Source organism: Nansenia antarctica (assembly GCF_963989245.1).
Source record: "Nansenia antarctica genome assembly, chromosome: 13".
Lineage (NCBI taxonomy): Eukaryota > Metazoa > Chordata > Actinopteri > Argentiniformes > Microstomatidae > Nansenia > Nansenia antarctica.
In genome coordinates, this window is record NC_137683.1 from 110,093 (window position 1) to 136,169 (window position 26,077).

The following is a 26,077-nucleotide window of genomic DNA, read 5'->3' on the forward strand; positions in this document are numbered from 1 at the left end:
CTGCTCACATATGTTATACTCCCAGTGGATATGCTAATACAAGTCTATGACACTAAGACTCGTGACAACAAGACAAGGGAGTCTATCTGTGGGAGTCCATCGAGGAAGGCCTGAGAGGAAGCCAGGGTATTTAGTACCTTCTCTTCCAGTTGTTTGTAGTGTTGCTGTCTTCTCTTGGCACATCAGTCTACTGAGTGCACTTAGCTAACCCTACTTCTGTTGGTTCATTAGCCCTCTTCCCCTCTACGGACCTATATCCCAATGTGCTTTCTCCCTATTCCCACACTCTCCCTATGAACAGACAGGTATCAGTAGTCCAATTTTAACTAGATAGCCTTAAAACAGACAGCTATTTACTCTATTACTAATAACAAGACAGATTCAGTCATAGGTACGAGGCCGCAGGCCGCCATTGGTGTGTGAATGTGTGTGTGAATGGGTGAATGAGAGGCCGTTGTAAAGCGCTTTGGATAAAGGCGCTATATAAGTCCAAATAGATCACAAGTAAAAAGTTCCATACAGGTTACAGCAGTCCTCTCTGATGTCATAGAGAGGGCTCTGATGTCATAGAGAGGGCTCTGCTCACATATGTTATACTCCCAGTGGATATGCTAATACAAGTCTATGACACTACCTATATCCCAATGTGCTTTCTCCCTATTCCCACACTCTCCCTATGAACAGACAGGTATCAGTAGTCCAATTTTAACTAGATAGCCTTAAAACAGACAGCTTTTTACTCTATTACTAATAACAAGACAGATTCAGTCATAGGTACGAGGCCGCAGGCCGCCATTGGTGTGTGAATGTGTGTGTGAATGGGTGAATGAGAGGCCGTTGTAAAGCGCTTTGGATAAAGTCGCTATATAAGTCCAAATAGATCACAAGTAAAAAGTTCCATACAGGTTACAGCAGTCCTCTCTGATGTCATAGAGAGGGCTCCGATGTCATAGAGAGGGCTCTGCTCACATATGTTATACTCCCAGTGGATATGCTAATACAAGTCTATGACACTACCTATATCCCAATGTGCTTTCTCCCTATTCCCACACTCTCCCTATGAACAGACAGGTATCAGTAGTCCAATTTTAACTAGATAGCCTTAAAACAGACAGCTATTTACTCTATTACTAATAACAAGACAGATTCAGTCATAGGTACGAGGCCGCAGGCCGCCATTGGTGTGTGAATGTGTGTGTGAATGGGTGAATGAGAGGCCGTTGTAAAGCGCTTTGGATAAAGGCGCTATATAAGTCCAAATAGATCACAAGTAAAAAGTTCCATACAGGTTACAGCAGTCCTCTCTGATGTCATAGAGAGGGCTCCGATGTCATAGAGAGGGCTCTGCTCACATATGTTATACTCCCAGTGGATATGCTAATACAAGTCTATGACACTACCTATATCCCAATGTGCTTTCTCCCTATTCCCACACTCTCCCTATGAACAGACAGGTATCAGTAGTCCAATTTTAACTAGATAGCCTTAAAACAGACAGCTATTTACTCTATTACTAATAACAAGACAGATTCAGTCATAGGTACGAGGCCGCAGGCCGCCATTGGTGTGTGAATGTGTGTGTGAATGGGTGAATGAGAGGCCGTTGTAAAGCGCTTTGGATAAAGGCGCTATATAAGTCCAAATAGATCACAAGTAAAAAGTTCCATACAGGTTACAGCAGTCCTCTCTGATGTCATAGAGAGGGCTCTGATGTCATAGAGAGGGCTCTGCTCACATATGTTATACTCCCAGTGGATATGCTAATACAAGTCTATGACACTACCTATATCCCAATGGGCTTTCTCCCTATTCCCACACTCTCCCTATGAACAGACAGGTATCAGTAGTCCAATTTTAACTAGATAGCCTTAAAACAGACAGCTATTTACTCTATTACTAATAACAAGACAGATTCAGTCATAGGTACGAGGCCGCAGGCCGCCATTGGTGTGTGAATGTGTGTGTGAATGGGTGAATGAGAGGCCGTTGTAAAGCGCTTTGGATAAAGGCGCTATATAAGTCCAAATAGATCACAAGTAAAAAGTTCCATACAGGTTACAGCAGTCCTCTCTGATGTCATAGAGAGGGCTCTGATGTCATAGAGAGGGCTCTGCTCACATATGTTATACTCCCAGTGGATATGCTAATACAAGTCTATGACACTAAGACTCGTGACAACAAGACAAGGGAGTCTATCTGTGGGAGTCCATCGAGGAAGGCCTGAGAGGAAGCCAGGGTACTTAGTACCTTCTCTTCCAGTTGTTTGTAGTGTTGCTGTCTTCTCTTGGCACATCAGTCTACTGAGTGCACTTAGCTAACCCTACTTCTGTTGGTTCATTAGCCCTCTTCCCCTCTACGGACCTATATCCCAATGTGCTTTCTCCCTATTCCCACACTCTCCCTATGAACAGACAGGTATCAGTAGTCCAATTTTAACTAGATAGCCTTAAAACAGACAGCTATTTACTCTATTACTAATAACAAGACAGATTCAGTCATAGGTACGAGGCCGCAGGCCGCCATTGGTGTGTGAATGTGTGTGTGAATGGGTGAATGAGAGGCCGTTGTAAAGCGCTTTGGATAAAGGCGCTATATAAGTCCAAATAGATCACAAGTAAAAAGTTCCATACAGGTTACAGCAGTCCTCTCTGATGTCATAGAGAGGGCTCTGATGTCATAGAGAGGGCTCTGCTCACATATGTTATACTCCCAGTGGATATGCTAATACAAGTCTATGACACTACCTATATCCCAATGTGCTTTCTCCCTATTCCCACACTCTCCCTATGAACAGACAGGTATCAGTAGTCCAATTTTAACTAGATAGCCTTAAAACAGACAGCTATTTACTCTATTACTAATAACAAGACAGATTCAGTCATAGGTACGAGGCCGCAGGCCGCCATTGGTGTGTGAATGTGTGTGTGAATGGGTGAATGAGAGGCCGTTGTAAAGCGCTTTGGATAAAGGCGCTATATAAGTCCAAATAGATCACAAGTAAAAAGTTCCATACAGGTTACAGCAGTCCTCTCTGATGTCATAGAGAGGGCTCCGATGTCATAGAGAGGGCTCTGCTCACATATGTTATACTCCCAGTGGATATGCTAATACAAGTCTATGACACTACCTATATCCCAATGTGCTTTCTCCCTATTCCCACACTCTCCCTATGAACAGACAGGTATCAGTAGTCCAATTTTAACTAGATAGCCTTAAAACAGACAGCTATTTACTCTATTACTAATAACAAGACAGATTCAGTCATAGGTACGAGGCCGCAGGCCGCCATTGGTGTGTGAATGTGTGTGTGAATGGGTGAATGAGAGGCCGTTGTAAAGCGCTTTGGATAAAGGCGCTATATAAGTCCAAATAGATCACAAGTAAAAAGTTCCATACAGGTTACAGCAGTCCTCTCTGATGTCATAGAGAGGGCTCTGATGTCATTGAGAGGGCTCTGCTCACATATGTTATACTCCCAGTGGATATGCTAATACAAGTCTATGACACTAAGACTCGTGACAACAAGACAAGGGAGTCTATCTGTGGGAGTCCATCGAGGAAGGCCTGAGAGGAAGCCAGGGTACTTAGTACCTTCTCTTCCAGTTGTTTGTAGTGTTGCTGTCTTCTCTTGGCACATCAGTCTACTGAGTGCACTTAGCTAACCCTACTTCTGTTGGTTCATTAGCCCTCTTCCCCTCTACGGACCTATATCCCAATGTGCTTTCTCCCTATTCCCACACTCTCCCTATGAACAGACAGGTATCAGTAGTCCAATTTTAACTAGATAGCCTTAAAACAGACAGCTATTTACTCTATTACTAATAACAAGACAGATTCAGTCATAGGTACGAGGCCGCAGGCCGCCATTGGTGTGTGAATGTGTGTGTGAATGGGTGAATGAGAGGCCGTTGTAAAGCGCTTTGGATAAAGGCGCTATATAAGTCCAAATAGATCACAAGTAAAAAGTTCCATACAGGTTACAGCAGTCCTCTCTGATGTCATAGAGAGGGCTCCGATGTCATAGAGAGGGCTCTGCTCACATATGTTATACTCCCAGTGGATATGCTAATACAAGTCTATGACACTACCTATATCCCAATGTGCTTTCTCCCTATTCCCACACTCTCCCTATGAACAGACAGGTATCAGTAGTCCAATTTTAACTAGATAGCCTTAAAACAGACAGCTATTTACTCTATTACTAATAACAAGACAGATTCAGTAATAGGTACGAGGCCGCAGGCCGCCATTGGTGTGTGAATGTGTGTGTGAATGGGTGAATGAGAGGCCGTTGTAAAGCGCTTTGGATAAAGGCGCTATATAAGTCCAAATAGATCACAAGTAAAAAGTTCCATACAGGTTACAGCAGTCCTCTCTGATGTCATAGAGAGGGCTCTGATGTCATAGAGAGGGCTCTGCTCACATATGTTATACTCCCAGTGGATATGCTAATACAAGTCTATGACACTACCTATATCCCAATGTGCTTTCTCCCTATTCCCACACTCTCCCTATGAACAGACAGGTATCAGTAGTCCAATTTTAACTAGATAGCCTTAAAACAGACAGCTATTTACTCTATTACTAATAACAAGACAGATTCAGTCATAGGTACGAGGCCGCAGGCCGCCATTGGTGTGTGAATGTGTGTGTGAATGGGTGAATGAGAGGCCGTTGTAAAGCGCTTTGGATAAAGGCGCTATATAAGTCCAAATAGATCACAAGTAAAAAGTTCCATACAGGTTACAGCAGTCCTCTCTGATGTCATAGAGAGGGCTCCGATGTCATAGAGAGGGCTCTGCTCACATATGTTATACTCCCAGTGGATATGCTGTGTACATACATCTACTGATGCCTCTGGACACATCTTCAGTGATGTTCCTGGAATCATCGGGCGTTTCGGGTCTTTCAACATCATACACCCTCCTCCAGGTGACCCAGCCGGGGCTGATCAGACCCCAGCTTGTGTCCAGATGGCTAACTAGCTACCATGACTCCATGGCTCTCCTCTTTTGAGCCACAGCCATCTAGAGGCTCTCTCTGCCGCATTGGTGGTACTGCGGATGGCTCTCCTCTTTCTCTCTCCATCGATGCCCAAACTGCTGAAGGCTCTGGCCAAGGAACGGGCTGCAAATCCTCTGCAACCAACCTCTACTGGGAAACACCTCGCTCTCCACCCAGCCTGCTGGCAGTCACTGACCAGTCCCGCGTACTTGGAGAGCTTCCTCTCAAAGGCTTCTTCCAAGCGGTCTTCCCACGGGACTGTCAGTTCCAGCAGCACTGCTTGCCTGGTGGACTCAGAAAAGAGAACAATGTCTGGTCGCAGGGTGGTGACTGCAATGTGGCTGGGGAACTTCAGCTGATGTTCAAGGTCAACCAACAGCTGCCAGTCTCTTGCAGAGGTCAAGATGCCTGCAGATGTTTTCCTGGCAGGGGTTGGCTGCTCCCCAGCTCTGACAAAGGCGATGGTTTTCTTGGAGGGTCGGAACTGCTTTGCCCACACAAGTCCTGCACTGATGGCTTCAGCAATGGTCTTCAGGACTTGGTCATGCCTCCACCTGTACCGTCCATCTCCAAGGGCCCTTGTACAGCAGCTGAGGATGTGTTCCAGGGTTCCTCGCTTGGAACACAGTTGGCATGCTGGTGTCTCTGCTATGCCCCATGTGTGCAGATTTGACGGGCTTGGAAGCACATCATAGACTGCCTGGATGAGGAATTTGATGCGGTGAGGCTCGGCTTTCCAAAGCTCAGCCCAGGTCACCTTCCTCTCAATCGCATTCTCCCATCTCGTCCAAGCTCCCTGTTGCTTCATTCCCACTGCCTTGCAGGTTCTTGTCTCCTCCACTGCTGCTCTCACCTCCTCCTGAACAAGGCGGCGCTTTTCCTTCCCCCTGGTGTTCATTTGGGGAGTTGGAAAGGATCCAAGCCCAGCTCGACCTCGTGTGACCACTCCCACCAAGCTCCTGTGACGCAGCCTCGCCTCTGCCTCTTGAACAGCTTCCTCTGCCCTCCACTTCCTGCCAGTCCTCACTTGGATCCCTGCATTAGCCACCTTCGGATCACTTGATCACACTAATACAAGTCTATGACACTACCTATATCCCAATGTGCTTTCTCCCTATTCCCACACTCTCCCTATGAACAGACAGGTATCAGTAGTCCAATTTTAACTAGATAGCCTTAAAACAGACAGCTATTTACTCTATTACTAATAACAAGACAGATTCAGTCATAGGTACGAGGCCGCAGGCCGCCATTGGTGTGTGAATGTGTGTGTGAATGGGTGAATGAGAGGCCGTTGTAAAGCGCTTTGGATAAAGGCGCTATATAAGTCCAAATAGATCACAAGTAAAAAGTTCCATACAGGTTACAGCAGTCCTCTCTGATGTCATAGAGAGGGCTCTGATGTCATAGAGAGGGCTCTGCTCACATATGTTATACTCCCAGTGGATATGCTAATACAAGTCTATGACACTAAGACTCGTGACAACAAGACAAGGGAGTCTATCTGTGGGAGTCCATCGAGGAAGGCCTGAGAGGAAGCCAGGGTACTTAGTACCTTCTCTTCCAGTTGTTTGTAGTGTTGCTGTCTTCTCTTGGCACATCAGTCTACTGAGTGCACTTAGCTAACCCTACTTCTGTTGGTTCATTAGCCCTCTTCCCCTCTACGGACCTATATCCCAATGTGCTTTCTCCCTATTCCCACACTCTCCCTATGAACAGACAGGTATCAGTAGTCCAATTTTAACTAGATAGCCTTAAAACAGACAGCTATTTACTCTATTACTAATAACAAGACAGATTCAGTCATAGGTACGAGGCCGCAGGCCGCCATTGGTGTGTGAATGTGTGTGTGAATGGGTGAATGAGAGGCCGTTGTAAAGCGCTTTGGATAAAGGCGCTATATAAGTCCAAATAGATCACAAGTAAAAAGTTCCATACAGGTTACAGCAGTCCTCTCTGATGTCATAGAGAGGGCTCTGATGTCATAGAGAGGGCTCTGCTCACATATGTTATACTCCCAGTGGATATGCTAATACAAGTCTATGACACTACCTATATCCCAATGTGCTTTCTCCCTATTCCCACACTCTCCCTATGAACAGACAGGTATCAGTAGTCCAATTTTAACTAGATAGCCTTAAAACAGACAGCTATTTACTCTATTACTAATAACAAGACAGATTCAGTCATAGGTACGAGGCCGCAGGCCGCCATTGGTGTGTGAATGTGTGTGTGAATGGGTGAATGAGAGGCCGTTGTAAAGCGCTTTGGATAAAGGCGCTATATAAGTCCAAATAGATCACAAGTAAAAAGTTCCATACAGGTTACAGCAGTCCTCTCTGATGTCATAGAGAGGGCTCTGATGTCATAGAGAGGGCTCTGCTCACATATGTTATACTCCCAGTGGATATGCTAATACAAGTCTATGACACTAAGACTCGTGACAACAAGACAAGGGAGTCTATCTGTGGGAGTCCATCGAGGAAGCCCTGAGAGGAAGCCAGGGTACTTAGTACCTTCTCTTCCAGTTGTTTGTAGTGTTGCTGTCTTCTCTTGGCACATCAGTCTACTGAGTGCACTTAGCTAACCCTACTTCTGTTGGTTCATTAGCCCTCTTCCCCTCTACGGACCTATATCCCAATGTGCTTTCTCCCTATTCCCACACTCTCCCTATGAACAGACAGGTATCAGTAGTCCAATTTTAACTAGATAGCCTTAAAACAGACAGCTATTTACTCTATTACTAATAACAAGACAGATTCAGTCATAGGTACGAGGCCGCAGGCCGCCATTGGTGTGTGAATGTGTGTGTGAATGGGTGAATGAGAGGCCGTTGTAAAGCGCTTTGGATAAAGGCGCTATATAAGTCCAAATAGATCACAAGTAAAAAGTTCCATACAGGTTACAGCAGTCCTCTCTGATGTCATAGAGAGGGCTCTGATGTCATAGAGAGGGCTCTGCTCACATATGTTATACTCCCAGTGGATATGCTAATACAAGTCTATGACACTAAGACTCGTGACAACAAGACACGGGAGTCTATCTGTGGGAGTCCATCGAGGAAGGCCTGAGAGGAAGCCAGGGTACTTAGTACCTTCTCTTCCAGTTGTTTGTAGTGTTGCTGTCTTCTCTTGGCACATCAGTCTACTGAGTACACTTAGCTACCCCTACTTCTGTTGGTTCATTAGCCCTCTTCCCCTCTACGGACCTATATCCCAATGTGCTTTCTCCCTATTCCCACACTCTCCCTTTGAACAGACAGGTATCAGTAGTCCAATTTTAACTAGATAGCCTTAACACTACAAGCGCGACGTTTTTTTACCTACTAAAGTGCGACGAGGTGTGGATTCACACGACCACTATTCACAATGGGGGAGTGTGTACTGACCCACAAAAATCGCTGGATGGCGATGTCACGCAAGAAGCGTGAACACGCAACAGAAACAGTTTATTGTAATTAATAAGCCATCTGTGGATGATCCTGGTATTCTCTGGGATGCGGTGAAGGGGTTCATTAGGGATAAAACTATTGGTTTTGCCTCTAATCTACACAAATCCAGATTAAATCATATTCAAGACTTAGAAAAGAAAATTGCTGAACTGGAGATCACAATGACTCCGCATGTTACCCCTGAGCTAGTTCTTGAGAGAGAAGTGTTATTTAAAGATCTTAACCATCTTCTCAGACATAGAGCTGATTTCCTCATTCATAGAACTAGACAAAACCATTACTTGCACAGCGCACAGCCAAGCCATTTACTAGCCTCAAAACTTAAAACCAATGAACAACTAGCAAACATCTCTTCAATTAAAAGTTCTACAGGTACTTTGTGCACTGATCCAACAGAGGTTAACAATAACTTCTTGGCATTCTACTCGGCTCTATATACTTCTGAGATTGATTATAATGATCAAGCTGTTAGTTCTTTCTTAATTTTAATTTTAATTTTGCCATTTAGCAGACGCTTTTATCCAAAGCGACTTACAATTACGAATTACAGGGACAGTCCCCCTGGAGTAACTGAGGGCTAAGTGCCTTACTCAAGGGCCCACTAGTAGTGGTGTGGTTTCAGGCGGGATTTGAACTCACAACCTTCCGATCGGAAGTCCAACACACTATCCACTAGACCACCGCTACCCCCTTGAACCCCTTACAGCTCCCCCAGCTTTCCCCAAATGACTCCCTTGATTTAGATTCTCCTATTACGCTATCTGAACTATACAAAGCTCTTTCATGCATGAATAAAGGCAAGTCACCAGGGTTAGACGGTCTACCACCTGAATTGTATCTGGCCTTTTGGCCCCAAGTTGGCCCCTTGCTATTCATAGCTTTCACGTGACGTCACAGCATAGTGGAAACGCCCACCTGACGGGCAAAAGGCGTTCATACCGCACCAGGAAACACAGTAGCATTGGTTAGAAAACAATCATGCCAGATAGTTGCTGTGCAATCGGGTGTACAAACCGGCGAGGAGATAGGCAGAGACTCACCAGAGATTCATGCTTGGCCATGATAAGTGTGAGATGTGTGTTGTGTTGTGGTATGTGCTCTTGTGGACGTAACTAATGAGTGACTATACATACGCATCCAATGTCCTTCCAAACGAGCAGTCTTGCTTCGTCTCAAACACAACATGAAAGGTATGTCCAACTTGGCGAACGTTTCCCAGTGTTTCCAATTTGCGCGAGTTCCTCAACTTGCGAGAGTTTTTCAACTTAATGTGATGGCTATCATGTCTGTCAAATTATCAATTTAGCCATCGTCCTGGCATGAGTGGGTGTTGGTTTCAACGCACCTGTTTGTTTGTAGTTCCTCCGTTTGCAACAAAGACTCTGGACCTTTCCATGAATTGAAGTGGTCTTGTAATCCAAAGTCCAAATAAAAGTAACAAACGAAAGTAATATAATATATTATGTTAGTGTGGTGTGGTATGTACGCGTATGTAAATGTTTGTTTGTATGTGTGTCACTTCTGGGTCGGGCCTATCCCCGATCGGAATTCAAAAGCAAAGTTGTCAAACAAAATAACTTGTATCAAACCAAAACGTGTATCAAACAAAACAATACATCTTTTCTAATGTGGTGGTTTATCGTGATGGTTGAAAAACGGTGTCGCACCCTCACGTGTCAGGATCAAGCCCAAGCAAGGAGTACATTAAATCAATGAAACGAAAATATGATTGAACATGACTGACTGGTTGATATTAAACTGGTTTAAATGATTATTGACACAATTAATGTATGGATTGTCATTCGATGTTGTCTCTCTGTTTTTGTTGTAGCTAATTATGCATTCAGTATTAGATGTGTGTGCAATGTGAGATTACAAATAAATTGCACTACTCGAACCAATGATTAATTAGTCTGTTCTCATTTATGTTGACCATCGTGTAAGGGTTTGAGTCAATAACATTTCACTTGAATATGCATGCCTACACATTATTCCAAGTGCCTGTTAGCTGCGACGTTTGCAGGAAAAGTGCTATACAAATAAATGTTATTATTATATTATTATTATCGACATCGAAGCTTACACTTATTCAACGTCTATGCGTTTTACTCAAGTGGTTTTTTTCCGTCTTTTTTTTTTTAAATGTCTTTTTGTTATCAGGATATGGGCTATTGTTTAGCAGGAGTCAGCCACCTGTTTGGTGGTGGCGTTGTGTTGTGTGTAATTAACAAGCTCTAAACGGAGATAGAACCTTATCATTCTAAACGGAGATAGAACCTTATAATTCTAAGATCACGATACATAGCGACCCAGACGCACGCTGCTTTTTGGCCATGCTTCCAGGCGACTAGCCTACACGTGCTGTCGGAACCAAAAGTGACAAGTGCACTGTAGTGTTCAGGTAGTCAGACGCGTCAGATGTGGCCAGGGACACGGCCCAGCTGACCGGGCCAGGAGACACTCACACACTCACACACTTTATAAAACTGACTCAACCTAAAAGGAGTTCGTTTCGTTTGGGTCTGTGTTCTTATTTAGAATATGGGACACATATTGGCTTGAGGCTCTGTTGAACCAAGCATGAAGCATCAAGAGCAAAACAACAACCTGTAGCGAATACCCTGGCAATCTAACAATTATATTAGAGTGTATAATGCATAAACTGGGCATAGTCATGGTCTTTGCTTGGCTGGCTGGCTGCATTAACCTGTTGTTGTTACTTGTATGTTCATTACGTTACTTCAAATGAATGCCCCCTAAGTCAAATCCATCAACTGAAGATAACTCGTGAGTTTAGAATGATAAGGTTCTATCTCCGTTTAGAATGATAAGGTTCTATCTCTGTTTAGAATGAGAAGGTTCTATCTCCGTTTAGAATGAGAAGGTTCTATCTCCGTTTAGAATGAGAAGGTTCTATCTCCGTTTAGAATGATAAGGTTCTATCTCCGTTTAGAATGATAAGGTTCTATCTCCGTTTAGAATGAGAAGGTTCTATCTCCGTTTAGGGTAGTTCAGAGATATTGAGCGTCAACGTTTTTACATTCCATTATGTTTTGTGAGATGGAACCTTTGTATTTTATTAACCGTTTGCGTCCACTCGCCATGTTGCGCGATGTTGCTATGATCCTTTTTGCCCGTCAGGTTGGTGGTTGCTAGGGAAGAAACCACGTGACTGAAAGCTATGAATTGGGAATGATTCATTCTGCAATCAAAAATGGCTCCTTCTCCAAAAACAACAATATAGCTATAATCTCTTTGCTCTTGAAAAAGGGGAAGGACCCTACTGACTGCGGAAGCTATCGCCCCTTGTCAATTTTAAATACAGATACTAAACTGTACGCCAAAGTTCTAGCCTCTCGACTGGAACCATTTATGACTACCTTAGTGCATGAGGACCAAACAGGCTTCATTAAAAATCGCCTTGCCTCAGACAATGTTCGCCGCCTTCTCCATATTATTGACTCTTCGAATATTACTGATTCAGCAAATGCTATTCTCTCACTTGATGCTGAGAAAGCCTTTGATCGTCTCGAGTGGCACTTTTTATGGGCGGTTTTACGCTATAAGGGCTTTGGAGATCATTATGTGGATATGATAAAACGACTATATTCTAACCCGACAGCAATGGTTCTGACAGGGAACACATGCTCTAAACAGTTCCCAGTATCCCGCAGCTCGCGCCAGGGTTGCCCTCTCTCTCCTTTGCTGTTTGCCCTATCTCTGGAACCTGTGGCCCAGGCCGTTCGCCAGTCAGTCACCCATGATCCTATTACGGTCCAGAACACCAAACATCACATATCTCTGTATGCTGATGATATCCTTCTTTTTATTCAGAATATCCCTCAGTCACTCCCTCACCTTCTAAACATCTTTAATAAATTTAGCCGAATTTCAGGTTACAAAATTAACTGGGGAAAATCAGCTCTATTGCCACTGAATGCCTCAGCTAGACAGTTAGATATCTCACTAAACATCCCAGTGGTCCAGAATATTAAATATCTAGGTATCACTATCTACCCCTCAATTTCAAACACAGTATCAATTAATTATAAGAATGTGCTGAAGGAGGTAGATTCTGATCTACAAAGGTGGAAAACTTCACCCCTCACATTTCATTCCCGTATCTCAGTTATTAAAATGAATATTCTTCCACGAATAAACTTTTTTAGTTCCATGCTCTCTCTAGCCCCACCAAGCGATTATTGGAAGAAACTACACTCTATCTCTTCTCATTTTATATGGAGGGGGAAGAAGCCCAGACTCAAATTCTCAACCCTCCAGAGGCTAAAAAACGAAGGGGGATTGGGGCTACCAAACTTCGAATGGTATTATTGGTCCTTTGTGCTGCGTCCTCTCTCCACATGGTTTGATCCGGCTGCTCGTGTTTCTTGGCGCCCCTTAGAGGAAAACATTGTCCATCCTCATAGGTTACAAGATGTAATATACTGTAACATTTCTATTAAACAGTCCAAATTGAAATTCGGCTCCATCATCACTGAATTAATCTCAGTTTGGCGATGCGCAGAAAAGCTCTGCAAAATCTCAACCAACTGGTACCTCCATTCGCCTATATTTAAAAATTCATTTCTCCAGTTGGGAGGCCGTCCAATCTCATTTCCCCAGTGGAGTGACAAGGGAGTTCACACATTCTCAGATTTATTTGGGGCTGAGGGTCTCCGCTCATTCCAAGACATTCAGAGAAACTTTAATTTACCGGGTACGTCCTTTTTTTTCTACCTTCAATTACGTACAGCTATGCGCACATACGGGGTACCCTGGAATAGCTCATTAGACATACATCCATTTCACATAGCATTCACCAGACCCAGGGGTCAGGTCTCAGCTCTTTACTCCATCCTGGTTAAGGCTTCTTTAAAACCATTACACATTGACAGAGTGTGGAAAGATACTTTATCACACAATAACTTAAATTGGCAATTAATTTGGCAAAACATATCCCTTTCCTCCAGAAATCCCAACCACCAGGTTATCCATTTCAATTTTACTCATAGGACATTCTTCACTCCATATCTGCTACATAAAATAAAGACCATACCTTCACCTAACTGTACTCTTTGCACCCGAACTATAGTTGGCACCTTTTTTCATATGGTATGGGAATGCCCGGGAGTGGCTGATTTCTGGAGGACAGTTTGTGATGCATTGTCCCTGATCCTGTCCAAACACATTCCACACTCACCATTAGTCCTATTGTTAAATGACAGTTCAAACCTGGATCTAAACATCAAACAAAGACGCATCTGGCTGGCCGGCCTTACAGCAGCCAAAAGGCTTATAGCTTGCAGGTGGAAGTCACCCCATTTCTTGACCACGCAGAGATGGATATTAGACTTCATTGACATAGCCAGCATGGAACACTGGATAGCCAACAGGCATCATGCAATTTCGGACAATGTTTCATGCTGGGACCAAACTATAACCATCCTCAAGACACTATTATAGGCTAATCGATTTGCTCCTTCCATAGGGTCCTGTAGGGGGGGGGGGGGGCTGTGATTGGGTGGGGGGTGGTGGGCGGGGGGCTGTGATAGGGGGGGTGGGTGGCGGGGGGGTTGTGATTGGGCGGGTGGGTGGGAGGTATCTGGCGGGAGGGACATTTGTGGGAGGAGGGGTAGGTGGGGAATTATTGGGGTAAAGGGAGATTGGGAAGGGAAGGGGAGGGGGGGGGTTGAAAGGTTTATCAAATCAAATCAAATCAAATTTTATTTGTATAGCGCATTTCTTACAAGATGCAACTCAATGCGCTTCACACAATGAAAATGTTCAGTCAATCAATCAATCAATACTGACAGAGCCGCGAGCAGGCAAAAGTAAAAAACCTGTATACTATGTAGCCAGGAACAATTCCCTTGCAGCCCTCTACCAATAGAGCGACTACTAGCCAGTTTGCTTACCAGTACCCAGCGGTCCCCCAGGGGAGGCCAGGACCACCGGCACAAAGCAAGCAAGCAAGGGCAAAAACCTGTACACCATGTATCCAGGAAAAATTCCTTGCATATTATCGGCGTACACACTGTCCATAAATTTTGTGTTGTATTTGCATCGTTCTGCATCCAGTATGGTCACAGGTCCTGCCAAAAGAGAAACTTAAGCACAGTTATGATGCAACAACACAATAGAGACAATAAAGATGACAGCAATACAACCTGATGGTGGTCCTGGTACACCCTTGTACCGGTTCCAGTACTGCTCTAGGTGCTATTTGGAGCTGACAGTGCCTCATCAGCACCCGGGTCCATTTTCCTGTCAACACAAATCTCAAAAACACGAGTATGGTGTAATGGCCTAGTGATCCTAGTTCTATAATGTCCAATGTCTCCCTTAGTATTGTCGAATATTTCTCTGTTTCAGTGATTAAAGAAGAGGTAAAAAACTCCTGGCCAAAGTTTAAAAGTATTTATTCAAAAAAGATCGGGTCTTCAGATTACAGGCATATGAAACAGTCACAACGTGATTCGAGGTAGTCAGCAGAGCAGAATCAGCTCCTCCTTGAGCACAGGGTTTTATAGCGGCCCTCAGCCAATCACATCACAGTATGTTCTTGGCCAATCATGATCCTTCCTTCTAGGCCTCTGATTGGCCTAGACCCTCGGGGGCGTGCATGCGTGTGTGTGTGTGACTGCGCATGTGCGACAATTCGTGTGTGTGTGTCAGCGCATGTGCGACAATTGAAAATCTTCCGAGATCGTTTGTATTGAAATAATAAAAGTATTTAATAAAGTATATGAAGTAATAAAAATATACGTGTAATATGTGTAAAATATACGTTATATAAGAAGGCTATTAATGTGTAAAAATATACTACACATCCCCCCTCGGACCACCCAGAGGGTGTTCCGAAACTAAATGATCACATAAACCAAAACAAAAACACAAACCCCACATATCACAGCTAAGAAAAATTAAAAAATAAAAAAATAAAAAATAACTACTAAGAATCCCAAAGACATCATGCAAAAAATAGAAACCAACCAATAATAAAAAGAATCTTGAAAATAACAACCACAATTAAACTAAACACAGTCCATCATGCACAAATTAATATAGAAACTTCCAACGACCGATGTTTTCTTTGTCCTTGAAGCGCCAGGGACAGAGGTTACTAGCACATGAACCCAGTTGGAGAACAGCCTTTACCGCTGTCTCAGATTGATATCCTTTCCCAGTCAAGAGCGTTTTCTTCGTTGTGCTAGGAACAGAACCGCTTTCCTATCTTTGCATAACCACCACACCACTTCTCAACTGTCATCAATCACATGATATAGAAAGAAACAAACAGTAATCGAAGCAATTAATCATAACACATCACTTAATAAACAAATCATCAAAGGAGGAAACAAAATCAGAAAGCAAAACAGAATCCAGCTTTTGCTCATCAGCTACGTTGGTCAACATTAAAGCATTAATAGGAACATCAGAAATACACTTTCCACAACATTTGATCAAAATACCAAGTAGCATAATACAGATGATAATGACAACAAAAATAATAGCGACGGACCTGATCATATTACCAATACCTGAAAAAGCAGAATCAAAGAAATCTAACATATTCCAACCGTGTTCTTTATGTAAATCCTCTACACCCTTCTTGTTAGATTCATGAAAATCATGCAAAGCGTTACCAGAATCCGAAATATAACTGCAGCATTCACCGCCTATCAAAGCACAAGTACCACCCTGACTGGCCAAAATAATGTCCAAAGCCATTCTATTTTGGAGAGCTACATTCTTAGTTTCAGTCAATTCAGTGGCCAGGGCAGACACTACAGCATCCGAAGCATTAATGTGTTTTTCAAGAACGGATGATAAGGCACTTAATTCAGTCTGAGAGTTGTAGACACCATAACTTGGGAATATTAGGCCAAAAAATTTCTGAGCGGTAGACAACGCCCTACGACTACGATGGGTTGCTTGTTTGTGAAGTACAGACATCTCCTCCCGAGTAACTTTCCTAATCAAAGGTATCAGATGAGCCAAATAACAACCACCCTCAATCAAAGCAGGAAGCTTAGAGAATGCATCATTATCACACACAAGAAACACATGTTCCGGGAGTTGAAGCTCCGTACCAGGATACGAGAAAATGGTTCCACCTATACAAGACGCAGCCCCTAACTGACGAACCGAGCTGATCTTGGGCCGTACTTGAATGTCAATACAGGTTGTAATATTTACGAGAGGCATGACTTTAAGCTGCGTGGTGCCTCTCTGCCGTCTGGTAGTATTGGTATCATGTAATTTCATTTGAGGCACCATAGCACAATCAACAACTTTACATTTTAATCCAGAAATAACAACTGAACCCCTCCACCGTGTAGAAGTCACACTCCCAGAACATGACAGATGAGGACTCAATGCAGTACCATTTAATTGAGCGAACATAGCTTGGATAATATAGATCTTCTTCGGACCTGTTGGTTGTGACAAATGTGTAAGCCTATCAATAATAACCTTCCCCACACCGTTAGGCCTATGGTGTTTGTTAACCGCTGCTGTCAGACGTTCCAACACACCAATATCCACACCTGCATAGGAAGAATTTAAAGGAACCAGAATCGTGCTGGGCTGACAAGAAGAGCTCTGGTTCTTGCCCTGTAAAACAAATGGGGCTAAACCCTGCCAATTATAATGAAGCCATTCTGCTTTAGTTAACGGTATGGGGAAAAACATAGGAGCAGACGCACTTACAGGGACCTGTTGACAAATCCAGCAATCAGAATAATTCATTTTTGAAGCAAAATCTTTCATGATACTAGTGGCAGAATTAGGGTGGGACCGTGTCCCCAGGTGATTAGAATCATACAACAAATAATCGTCAGTAGCAACTACAATCGCCTTCGTAGGAGCCTTCACAGCAACATTTTCAACCTTTCCTGGTAACTCATCGTGAACATATTTATGCACCAATGTCTCACAGTCCAACCTATAGTGGTGTGGAAAGTCAGGCCTGGTCCTACAAATTTTGTCCTTGAAATTGTTGGATTTACTAGCCACCGGTTCACCGATATCACGTCTAGCACACCAATACGAGCTCTCTTCCTGGTCAACATTAGTTAATGTCACACGAGTTTCTTGCATGTTGCTTGAGTATTGATCAAGTGTAACATATGTAGTATCCAATAAATACCACTCGCTCTCTTCGGCGGTATAGATCAAACAATCATCAATAGTACAACGTGAATGTGGGCAAGCAAAAGCTCTACTTGCTATGATCATTCTTCTCTGACGTCCAGGCATAACAGTGTGTGAGTAAAGTGTAACATTGTCCAAAGAAGTCAATGGGGTAGGAACACTAAGGGGTATATTAGTCTCTGAAACGGCATGGCTTGAGTTTCCTCCTAATTGGCCTTGGTGTTTTACGGGGTCTGTCTGGTTGAGGTGTATCACTGACAGGTCTGTGTCTCTCAATGGTACCTCGGTCCGGGCATCCGCCCGGGTTGCTGACATCTCCGTCTGGAGCATTGTCAGGGTCGGAAGGGGTGACAACAGGGGCAACACCAGGCTCGGTAGAACCCCCAAGAGGGGTGTCGCAGTCACTGGATCCTTCACGGTCTCCGTTGACCCACTCATCAGTGGGCTGGACAGGGTCTGGGACGAGGCCCCCGGCATCATCTGCATCATGACGCAGATACTCACCAACATCTTCGTCAGCCTGGATGTCCAAGCTGTGGACTTCCTCGTCCCCAGGGGTCTCCTCACCATCCTGCTGAGGTTCTCCCTCATCGTCCTCATTGGGTGCCTTGATGCAGTGATGAACGTGATACCAGGTGGGGGACCCCTTGATTTGGAGGGCAGTCCCAGTGCACCGAACGACCTCGTATGGTCCTTCCCGTCGAGCCTCATGCCACTTCCGTCTGTAGACCTTCACGTATACTTTGTCACCTGGTTGCAACGCGTCCTTCCTCTCCTGTGCGTTCACCTCCTCTTCACGTTCCTGTTTGTGGAGCACATAAGAAGAGATACTCTTTTGCCGGTTAGTCATGTACTGTACATAGGCTTTCATGTCACTCTCCAGGAGAGCCAAACTTGGCCCTTTCCCACTGGTTCGTACACAGGGAGCTGTCATTATCCTCCCCATTACCAGTTCATGGGGAGTCAAGTGCAGCCCTCGAATCTCACTGGAACGACAGGCCATCAATGCAAGAGGGAGTCCTTCCAACCAATTAAGACCTGTATGCTTACAGACCTTAGAAAGACGGTTCTTAAGGACCCCGTTCATCCTCTCTACTATCCCCTGGCTTTGAGGTGAGTAAATACACCCAAGTCTCTGCTTGATTCCCAACTTTTGTAGTATAAGCTTCACCGTCTTATCCACAAATTCCTTACCATTGTCTGACGATATCCTATCTGGAATTCCAAACCTAGGCATGACTTCCCTGCATAGGAACTTTGCTACAGACTGAGCATCCTTTCTTCGAGTGGGGCAAGCTTCTACCCATCTGCTGAACCTGTCTACTACAACTAGCATGTACCTGTATCCTGCAACAGGTTGAATCATGTCCACATAGTCAATCACTAAATGTTTCATTGGCCCGTTTGGGGTGGGGATATGCCCAGTTCCCACTGGTATTCCAGGTCTGATATTGTTCTTCAAACAGACCACACATTGACCAAGGACATGGTCTATTTGTTCCAACAAATATGGAGCCCAAAAACCATATTCCTTGGTGATCTTGCGTCTAACCTCCCCCCTGGACACATGTGCTAATCCATGGGCTTCCTGTATCAGTACGCCTAATAAATCTGGGGGTGCCACAACCAGTCCCTCATGATTTCTCCATAGACCTGTGTCATCCTGACTAGCTCCCCTGGTTAACCATAAGTTTTTGTCTAGCGCATTTGCCTCACTCTGTAACATCAACAAATCCTCAAGCGTGACCATGCCCTGTAACTGTACTTCATGTGTGACCAGCAGAACTTTACCTGCTTTGTCTGCTCCTGTAATAGCTTTGGCTGCATCATCTGCAGCCCTGTTACCTTGTGTGACATGTGATGAGTCAGATCTGTGTGCGGCACACTTCACTATGGCTAATTCCCTTGGTTTCATCATGGCTTGTAACAGCTTCATGATTTGAGCGTGGTGCTGAATAGGCGAACCATCAGTTTTCTTAAAACCCCGTCCCTTCCATACAGCTCCATGTAAATGACACACATTGTGGGCATAGGCAGAGTCGGTGTATACTGTCACTCTTTGTCCGGTTCCCAAATTGCATGCTTCTGTGAGGGCAATCAATTCAGCCAACTGAGCTGAACAAGGCTGAGGAACAGCCTCGGCTTGTTCCACAATGAACTCCGAATTTTGGGATCGGACTATGGCATACCCGGCACGTAAATGTTCTCCTACCCGGTAACAAGATCCATCAGTCCAATACTCAACGTCAGCTTCCTTTAAAGGCAAAGCTAGTAGATCTGCTCTAAGCTTAGAGTACCTCGTAGCTTCCTTCACACAATCGTGTGGTTCCCCATCTTCTGGGGTTGGCAAGGTCTCTGCTGGGTTAAGTGTGTTACATCTTAGTAAGGTTACATCTTCCCTTTCCAACATCCTGTAATAATCCCTAATCCTAGGCATCGTCAAAGTGTACTTGCCTTGATTCAAGAGGTTCCTTAGACTGTGGTGGCAGAGAATGGTAATTGGGTACCCCATTGTTAAGGCTGTTGCCTTCTCGTACATAAGATAAGCCCCGGCCATTGCTCTGTAACATGGCGCGAAACCCATTTCTACCTCTGAATATGCGACAGAGTAATAGGCTATGGGCTGTGGACTAGGTCCAATGCCTGTTGGTTGCGTAAGAACAGCGCAGGCATACTTCCCCTCGGCTGAAGAAGAAACATACAATCCAAATTCTTTGGAATAATCTGGAAGCGCTAAAGCTGGCGCTTCTTGCAATTTGTGTTTAATTGTCTCAAACGCCAAATCAGCTTCCCTTGTCCAAGTAATGCAAGATTGGAGGTTATCGCTACCTGTTTCCTTAATCATCCCCCTCAATGGAGCGACTAGTCTAGAGTAATCCTCCACCCATGCTGAACTATACCCAGTAATGCCCAAAAACATCATCATTTCCCTAACCGTTCGTGGTTTTGGAGCCTTCTGAATAGCTTCCAAATGTTCATTTGTGACGCTGCGATGTCCCTGTGTAATGGATTGTCCTAAGTAAGTTACCTTTTCCTGACAATACTGTAGCTTCTTTTTAGACACCTTGTGTCCCTTCTCCGCCAAAACCTTTAACAGTTTAACGGAATCCCTGTGACATGTTTCTTCATCTGGGGCACAAAGGAGTATGTCATCCATGTACTGAATGGCAGTACTACTTATCATCTGTTCTAACCCGTCTAAGTCCTCCCTTAAGACCTGATTAAAAACATGAGGACTGTGTTTGTACCCCTGTGGCATTCTGGTATATTGATAATGCTGACCTTTGTAGGTAAACCCAAATAACCCTTGACTTTCTACACTAAGAGGTATAGAAAAGAAAGCCCCGCATAAATCAATCACTGTAAATACTTTGGCTGTAGATGGAATCTGAGTCAACAGCACATGAGGATCAGGAACTTCAGCTGGATAGCTGACGACTACCTCATTCACAGCCCGTAGGTCATGTACCAGACGATATGAACCATCAGGTTTCGTCACTGGCAGAAGAGGTGTATTGCTTAACGGATATTGAGTTATCTTCAGGACTCCTGCCTCTAACAGTCCTTTGATCTGTGGCTCAATTCCATCAATTGCTTCCTGTTTCAATGGGTATTGGTTTTTCCAAGGGGGTTCTGCACCCGGTATGAGTTCAACTCTCAATGGACGAGCTGATTTCACAAATCCAATGTCTGTACTGTTCTTTGCCCACAGGTCGGCTGGCACATTCTGCATCATTTCTTCTCTGAGGTCTCTGTCAGCTTGTACAGGAAGGATTAGCTGGTTCATTAGCTTCACAGTCTGCGGATGTCCTATTCCTTGAGCAGAGATCATCAGTTTTGTGAACTGTCCATCAATGCTCCTCCAGATAGCAGGGTTTTCTTTTGTCGTTACAAATCTGGCTTTTTCTGAGTCTGCCATCATTGCCCCTAAATGCTTCTGCTTATAGTGTTCAGATATCATAAGTGTCACATGAGGGATGCTACCCTCAATCTTATGCTCCTGATCTAGATAAGTGTCACTGTTTATCTTCATAGCCACTCCCTGAGGGCCTAGGATTATACAACTTGCACTAAGCTGTACCTGTTTTGGCTGATGCTTCAGCCACTCATCTGGGGTTGCATCTGCAACTTCTCTAAAATACTGGAGTGTACAATGCAATGGATCAGTAGGCCTTCTGGCCTCTGCCATGTGTGCCAGGATATAATTGTCCCACATCCTTGCTGGTTCCATTAGGTCTGGGCTAAGCCCTCCCACCCAATATACCATAGATGCGTTGTTGTCCATCATGACAGACAGTTGTCTGTTCTCTTGTGGCACTGTCACCTGACAGCCGTCCGGTGTGCATTTCACGGTACAATTTAACTGGCATAGTGCATCTCTCCCTAGTAGCCCTATTGGCGTGTGTTCTGATACAAGTATTGACAGATCTGCTCTCTGTCCTTTGTACTCTAAGCTTACAAGCTCAGTGGTAGGGATCAGCTGTTTAATTCCCTCGAATCCGATTGTCTTCACATATTTCCCAGACATAGGAAGGTGCGTGGCGTCTTCAGGCTTCAGACAGGTGTAGGCTGCTCCACTGTCCACCATCAATTCTAATGGACGTTGGTTGACCGACACCCATATTGTAGGTTCATCTTCAGGCCTGTTTGTCACCACCAGCTGGCACCCCCCTTTCGGATCTTCTGGGCACCCCTATAGCGCAGCTGCTGGGCCTCCATAGGGGTTCACCACTCCTGGAGCCGGTGCAGCAGGGGGCTTATATCCTCCTTTCTGTTTCCCCCCTGCGCCCCCCTGGTTCTTCTTAAAGCAGGTACGTTTTAAGTGTCCATACTGGCCGCATACGAAACATGGTCCTAGTACCTTCCTCGGTGCTGCGGTCCATCCCTCTTGTGGTGGTCCTTGGCCAGGCTGGTTGTATGGCTGGTATGGAACCACTTGCCCCCCTGGTGGCCCCTGTGGGTATGGATTCCCCCCTTGTGGCCCCTGTGGGTATGGCTGGGGAGGGACAATTTGCAGTTGCTGTGGCTGAGATGGGACCTGTAGGGCTATAGTCTGCTCTCTCTCTCTGGTTTTCTTGCCTTCTGTCAATTGCACTTGAGTTAGTTTTCTGAGTGAGTCCTCGTCTTGTGCCTTCTGTGCCTGAATCTTCTTTCTAAATAATTCCACTTGGTGTGCTATGTTGTCTATATAAACAGCCTTGCTCATGTGTCGTAGGCCCACCACTTCTGCTAACTTGTTCTTAACTGGGGTAGGGAGACCTTGTTGAATCTTTTCCCTGATTATGGCTTTTTCTAACGGGTTATCTTCGGCATCCTTCCCTGTCACACTTCTCCATTGGGAGTGCACACGGGCAACGAACCCCCGGGGATTTTCATCTCCCCCCAGTGGCTTCACAATGACATTGTCTGGGTGAATGTGAGTAGGGTATGTTTCTCTGATTGCCTTCCACAGCTTGCCTCTGTTTGCTGCGAAGAGTTCTGGATCATAAACGGATGTATCGATATATCTATGAAGTCCCGCCTTCATCAATATTTCCTGCATGGTGTCCAATCCTGTAATGGTAGCTAAGAGTCTTTTCAAATCCCCCATAGCAGCGTGCGTTCCTGTCAATCTCACGTCGACTTGCGTCGTCCAAGGGTGGCCTCCATCTTCCAGGACTGGGAGTTTTTCGATCACTTCTGACAGATCCGTATGATTCCAAGGACGATATTCCATCTGGTTACCTCGAATCAGCACTGGGAAGTTCCCCTGAGTTTCCTCTTCTTCCGATGCTGTTTCATAATCGCTTACTTGTGGCTCCGTTTTTACTTCCCGCCTTGGTGTCGCTCCGGACCTTGGGGAGTTCAACCGGGATGCAGGTGATGCTGCCGCTTGAGATTGACGACACGTTTCTCTCTCTACGTCTAGGTCCTGCAGCTGTTGTCTGTAGTCCTCTTCGTTTCTTAGGATTTTCGCACGGAGTTTTCTTGCCCTCCTTTCTCCCTCCTCTTCATCCCTGTCTTCCTGCAGCTTCTTCTTCTTTTGCTTTAAGCTCTCTCTTCTCTTCCCTGCCTTCAGAGACTTCTGCTCATCTTCAGAACTATTTTCTTCTTTTCCCTTCTTATAGCGTATTTTCCCTCCCTGCTTTTCGGCCCTGGCTAGTAGTTTTCTTATCGGAGCACTGTAGCCTCCTTGTGCATTGCTGTCATCACTGGAATCTTTGCTATCACCTCCACTGCCATCTTCACCGTCATCCGTCTTGTCCCTCCTGTCGTCCCCTTTTCCCCTCGGCTCCTCCTTCTTTTTCTGTTTGGCACCTGACCTGTTCTCTGGTTCGAAGTCCACGGTCACTCTCGCTCTTCCCCTCTCTAGTACATTTTCATCCTTATCTTGGATAGTGAAGGTTCCGCTCGTACTTAGGACAGGGACCTGAGGGTAGATCCGCTGAGAATTGTCCTCCAGTCTCTTGGCATAGGGAGGAGGACTGGAGATTGGAGCTGTGTGTGAGAATGGAATGTTCACTTTCTCTTCCATTGCTTTGGCCAATTCATCTCTTTTTTCTGGATCCATGTGAGCTGTTTTCTCATTCCAAGCTAATGCTACTTTCTGCCCCTCTACCTTGAAGAGGTCTAAAATAGCTAACTCTAACCTGCGTTTCTCTGATCTAATCTTTCCTTTTTGATGCGCCTTATGTGCATTGATAAGTATCTCCAATGTTGCAATTAATTGTAAATCAAAGGTGCCCTCTGCTGGCCATGGTTGTTCAATGTCTGCCCAACGAATATTCCATTTCGTTGATATCTCGCTAATCTCCTTAACAAGAGGATTCATTTTTTCCACTATAGCCACAGGGGATGAATTTGCTAATATTCCCTTGTCTGTATTAACAGCCCTCACAATGTTACTGGGTTTGGCTCCCATGTCTGAAATATTTATACTGCTTAATATGCTGAAAATATGCTATAAGGTGTACTTTTCTTACAACCCACCTTCTGTTGCTGTATCTGCTAAACAGATGCTAGTCCAACTCTTAACTGTGTCAACTGTCCACACAGAACACTACAATTCCAGAACAACGGATTGTTTCAGTGGTATTGTGTATTATTGACTTAAATGTAATCTATGTGTGTGTGTTTTAATCTAAATGTTTTTTCCCTTATTATGTATGAATGTGTGTCAGTTAATTGCTCAATCAATATTAATTATAGTTCAGGTCAACTTAATTATTAAACTACAAAGGCTGTTCAACACAATTATCAAATTACAAAAGCAGGTCACGCTTTAAGTCTTTCTGATCCACAACCCCTTGCTTGATCAATCCTCAGATAGAAACTGTTCTGCTATTCTTTAATCAAGAACTGTGAAAAAAGAACTTAACTTCAAATAAAAAGATGTAAAACACGAATATTAATCACAACCTGTAAAGAAATCGACTTGTCATTGGGAAGGAATAAAATGATTAATTATTCATTACAATCTGTAAGGAAATCGACTTGTTATTTGAAAGGAACAAAATGATCAATTATCAATTACAATCTGTAAGGAAATCGACCTGCTACTCGGAAGGAATGCACAATCAACTAGACTTAGTCATTTACACTTCATTGATGTAATCCTGTGGAAGAAAACGTCATCCCTAGACCACTATAAACCAATTGATCAAAGTTTTGTGAAAACTGAAAATGAAATAATCTGAATAATTAATTCAATCAATTTGTAATTACTTAAATTAATTGAAGTAACCATCCATCTATCATTGTAAAAGACTATGTCGTCGACCTCAGGCGGATGCACTGATGGAGGACCAGTGTTCCAAAGTGTCTTATCGTATTCCGTCCACTGGAGAGCAGCAAACAATTAAAAATGTCTTATAGTGTTTCATCCACTAGAGGGCAGTAAATAATTAAAAACGTCCTATCTTGTTTCATCCACCAGAGGGCAGTAAATAATTAAAAACGTCCTATCTTGTTTCATCCACCAGAGGGCAGTAAATAATTAAAAACGTCCTATCGTGTCTCTTCCACTAGATGGCAGTCAATAATTAAAAACATCCCATCGTGTTTCGACCAGTAGAGGCCGCCACACCGAAGATGTCTTACAGAATGACTATATCTTACCTAAAACTCTCAATCTATCTTTTTTACTTTTACAATCTATACCTAAATCAATTGTTAAGTGAAAGGAATGAATGATTAGTTAGAATTATTCACTATATCATCATATACATTGATTTAAAACTTATGGAATCAATCAATTGTTTTGGGAAACAGAAAATGAATGATCTGAATAATTAATTCAACTGATAAGTAATTAGTTAAATCAATGTGATACTGAAAAGTCATTCACAACATCAATTTATGCATTAACCTTTTAGATTCTTTCACCAATATTCTGTAAGCGGGCCTATTGGCTCCGCATGCTCTCTCTGTGTCTGAAATGTGCTGGCCCCTGTTTTCCCTCCCGTTTTCCGAGTAACCGTACCTTTA